Source organism: Rhinopithecus bieti, unplaced genomic scaffold (assembly GCF_001698545.2).
Source record: "Rhinopithecus bieti isolate Rb0 unplaced genomic scaffold, ASM169854v2 scaffold_3040, whole genome shotgun sequence".
In the NCBI taxonomy this organism is placed as follows: Eukaryota; Metazoa; Chordata; class Mammalia; order Primates; family Cercopithecidae; genus Rhinopithecus; species Rhinopithecus bieti.
The window spans coordinates 3,560,827-3,564,615 of NW_016804657.1; the positions used below are offsets into that span (position 1 = coordinate 3,560,827).

General features: G+C 46.2%; 1 pseudogene; it reads left to right on the forward strand.

The window, feature by feature from the left end:
• The first annotated feature begins 2,395 nt into the window (after positions 1 to 2,395).
• LOC108528028 (40S ribosomal protein S19 pseudogene) lies at positions 2,396 to 2,911 on the forward strand (annotated as a pseudogene).
• Positions 2,912 to 3,789: the final 878 nt, after the last annotated feature.

A 3,789-nucleotide genomic window follows, 5' to 3' on the forward strand; every position in this document is an offset into this window, starting at 1 on the left:
TGGAGGCTTTGTGAGCCAACTGAACCTTTAATCTCTTCCCCCATCCCTGGCATAGGCAGATTTTCAAAACTGCCATCTGAAGTATAGGATACTTGCTAGTCTTCATCTGACCCATAACTTCAAAATAAATCCTGGCAAAGTGGCCCATTCATCATTCATAAGGTGCAGTTTCACCAGCTAGTTAACATTCCCTTCCCAGGTAGACGTGTGTGTAATTCATTCCAGTATTTGAGAGAGATCTCCCAGAATTCTGCTCAGATTTATTGTCAAATAACTGTTCGGTAAAACTGCGTCTTTTGCTGACTCGGGCCTGGCAGGAAGAGTTGCCACAAGCACGGAGCTCTGGCATCGATTTGTGACTTCCCTGCGGGAGAACCTCAGGGGTGGAAGCCCACAGGCTTGATTGCCTTCTTAGATTAATATTTAATAGGATGACCGCCCCCATCCACCCTGCCAGCCCGGATCAGTGCCACAAGTCAAGGCTTGGCCTTGCTGTGCACAAGGGCTGTGAGGAAGATCTGGCAAAATTTTAATTAACTGAAGATAAACATACATAGGGAGCGTTAGTCCATTAGCTGGCACCACCACCTAGAGAGAAAAGGCCTCACTAATCACACGCCACAGCAGGTGAAATGACCTGCAGACCTGCAGCGTCCATTTGCTTTCAAATTAAAAAACATATTTTCGAAATAAATACTCATGGGGCCCTGCTCATCATGTCGTTTCCCCTGAAAAGCAGGAAATCTGGGATGCTAATGAGCAACGCTTTCAATATTTTAGCCCAAGAAAGCTGAAAACACAAGTGCAGCAAAACAAGGCTGGGATTGCCCTTCCTTTGGAGGAGGGAGGAAAGTTGGGCAGGAAACCAGGGAAAGGCAATCAGAAATGGAGGACTCAGCCCTGTGGAAAAATACAAATAATATAGTCGGCCTGGGAAGAAGTAACTGGATCTAGCAATCAGGCGTGGCAGAGGTACCCATTTGCTCAGAGGCAAGGAATCAGCAAGGTTAGATGGTAGAATAAGTCCGTAATTCACCAACCTTTGGATTACAAGATGGCCAAGAAATAGGGATACAGCTTGAGTTTACAATATTCTAGAAGGAAAATTTTATATAATTTGGTCAGAAAGTGGGTACTTCATTTGCTCATTAGGCTATATATTCATCACTTAATATGTAACAAGTGCCATTTCAGGCCTGGGGAGGTAGCAGTGAAGGAGACTTAACAAGTCTCTGCTGTCGTGTGGCTTACTTCCTAGAAGGGCGAGGCAGATAACAAACACCCAAGAAAATATCAGGTGGCATCTAAGTCAGAGACCTGAACGGTGAGAAAGCGCTGGCCATGCAGAGATCAGGGGAGGGCATTCTAGGGAATAGCAAGTACAAAGGCCCTAAGGAAGGTAAGAACTCGGCCTGTTGAAGGAATGAAGCGTGGCTGGCGCTCAGTGAGAAAGGAGAAGAGGAGAAGTAAAGGAATAAGTGGGGCAAGGTATAGGATATTGGGTTTTATTCCAAGTGCACTTATTCATATGAAACTTGTCATTCCCATTAGATTACAAGCTTCAAGAGGGCCGCGACTCTCTCTTACTCACTCAATACCTAGTTTGCATTCCAGGGCATCTACTAGCTGCCTTCTCTTTTTCTTTGAGGCTGGTCTTCTTCTGGCCCTTCTATAGTGTGGTGAGCCAGCCTCCACGATGACTTCCAATGACCCTTGCCTCCTTTTGTAATCCCCTTTCACATTGAATCAGGGCTAGACCTTTGTGACCAGTAAAAGAGGGTAGAATTGATAGTGTGTGATGTTCAAGGCTAGGTTATAAAAGTCATTCCAGCACCCACCTTGGTCTCTTGGATTTCTTGCTCTGGGGGAGGCCAGCTGCCATGGGAACAGGCAGGCAGCAATGTGGAGAGGCCCACATGGAGAGGAACTGAGTCCCTGGACAAGAGCCAGCAATCAATTTGTTATTCATGTATATGAGCCACCTTGGAAGTGGATCCTATCCTAGTAAAGCCTTCAGATGATTGTAGCCCCAGCTGATATATTACTGTAAGCACATGAGAGACCTTGAGCCAGAACTGCCCAGCGGAGACCTCCTTAAATTCCTAAACAGCAGAAACCATGAGAGATGGTAAATTATTATGTTAAGCCGTTAAATTTTGGGTGATTTGTTATACATCCTTAAGAACCCAGAACGCATAGTATAAGGTCATGTATGAAGTAATGGGATGAAAACGACTATGAAAAACTGCTTAAAAGGGATCCTTTTCACATGGGACAGATCAGGGAACTCCTAAGGCAAGGGGCGGGCTCACATCATTCCTTGGGGACATCTAAGAGTCAGGTCTGAATGAAAGATCATTGGTGAGGTCATTTAAAAATAAATGCGGCCCTTTCCCCTGGCTGGCACTGCAGAGGCCGCACCATGCCTAGAGTTACTGTAAAAGACGTGGACCAGCAGGAGTTCGTCAGAGCTCTGGCAGCCTTTCTCAAAAAGTCCAGGAAGCTGAAAGTCCCCAAATGAGTGGCCAAGCACGAAGAGCTTGCTCCCTGTGATGAGAACTGGTTCTGCACACGAGCTGCTTCCACAGCGCGGCACCTGTACCTCCGGGGTGGCGCTGGGGTTGACTCCATGACCAAGATCAATGGGGGACGTCAAGCAAATGGCGCCATGCCCAGCCACTTCAGCCAAGGCTCCAAGAGTGTGGCCCACCGGGTCCTCTAAGCCCTGGAGGGGCTGAAAATGGTGGAAAAGGGCCAAGATGGGGGCTGCAAACTGACACCTTGGGGACAGAGAGATGTGGACAGAATTGCTGGAGAGGTGGCAGTTGCCAACAGGAAGCATTAGAACAAACCAGGCCAGGTTAAATAAATTGCCTCATTTGTAAAAATAAATAAAATAAAAATAAATAAATAAATAAACAAATAAATGTGGAGGGCAGAATTTATCCATTATTATCCCTTGTGAAGGAGACACAAGCCAGGGGATTCAAAGTATATAAGAACCTAGAACCTGTGTAACTTCCCTAGGTTTGTTGTTTTTGTTACCCTGGTCTCGTTATCCAGGGTGAAAAGCTCTTGAATGTTTGTCTAGGGTAACAAAGAAAAGGGGAGAGGGTTTAGGAAACAAGAACTGCCCCACTCCAAAGCTGCTTCAGCGGGTAGCTACCGGAAGAGGAAAGTAGGCCTTGGCACTTGCTGAGGGAATCAAGTTGAAGACAGAGAGCCTGACTGGGCCTGAGGCAGGCCCCCGGGCTAAGAGTTGAAAGGCCACTGCCCACTGTGTTGAATGAATTGAGCTGGGTTCAGTCATTTCCTGGGGCACAGGCATATCTGCCACCTTCCAAATCTGTCTTCTCCAAGAGAATCTTCCTCTTGTCGGAGCTGGTACCTTGCAGGTGAAAATGTGAAGTAATCTCCAACAGCTGTGGGAGGTGAATGTCCAGCAAAGTATTTATCCTCAAACAACCCCCTCCTGGAACATTTGTCTGGCTATGTATTTCTGTAATTAACTGATGTTGTTCAGTTAAGGTCTATTAAATTCTTGTCTGAAAATAAATGTTATCTGGAACTCCATGTGTTAAAACAATAAAAGCAGTGCTGTTCCAGTTAAGGTGGGAACAGGAAAGGGGTGCTGAATCCCACTTCCCCTCAACTTTGCCTCATCCACCCACCCCACTTAGTATCCCCAAGGCCTTTCCTAGGAGCCCCAGCATTCTGAAAATCATAGTTTGAAAACAACAGATTGAGGATATTATGGCACCTGCTACATCGTTTTATAATAATCTGCTA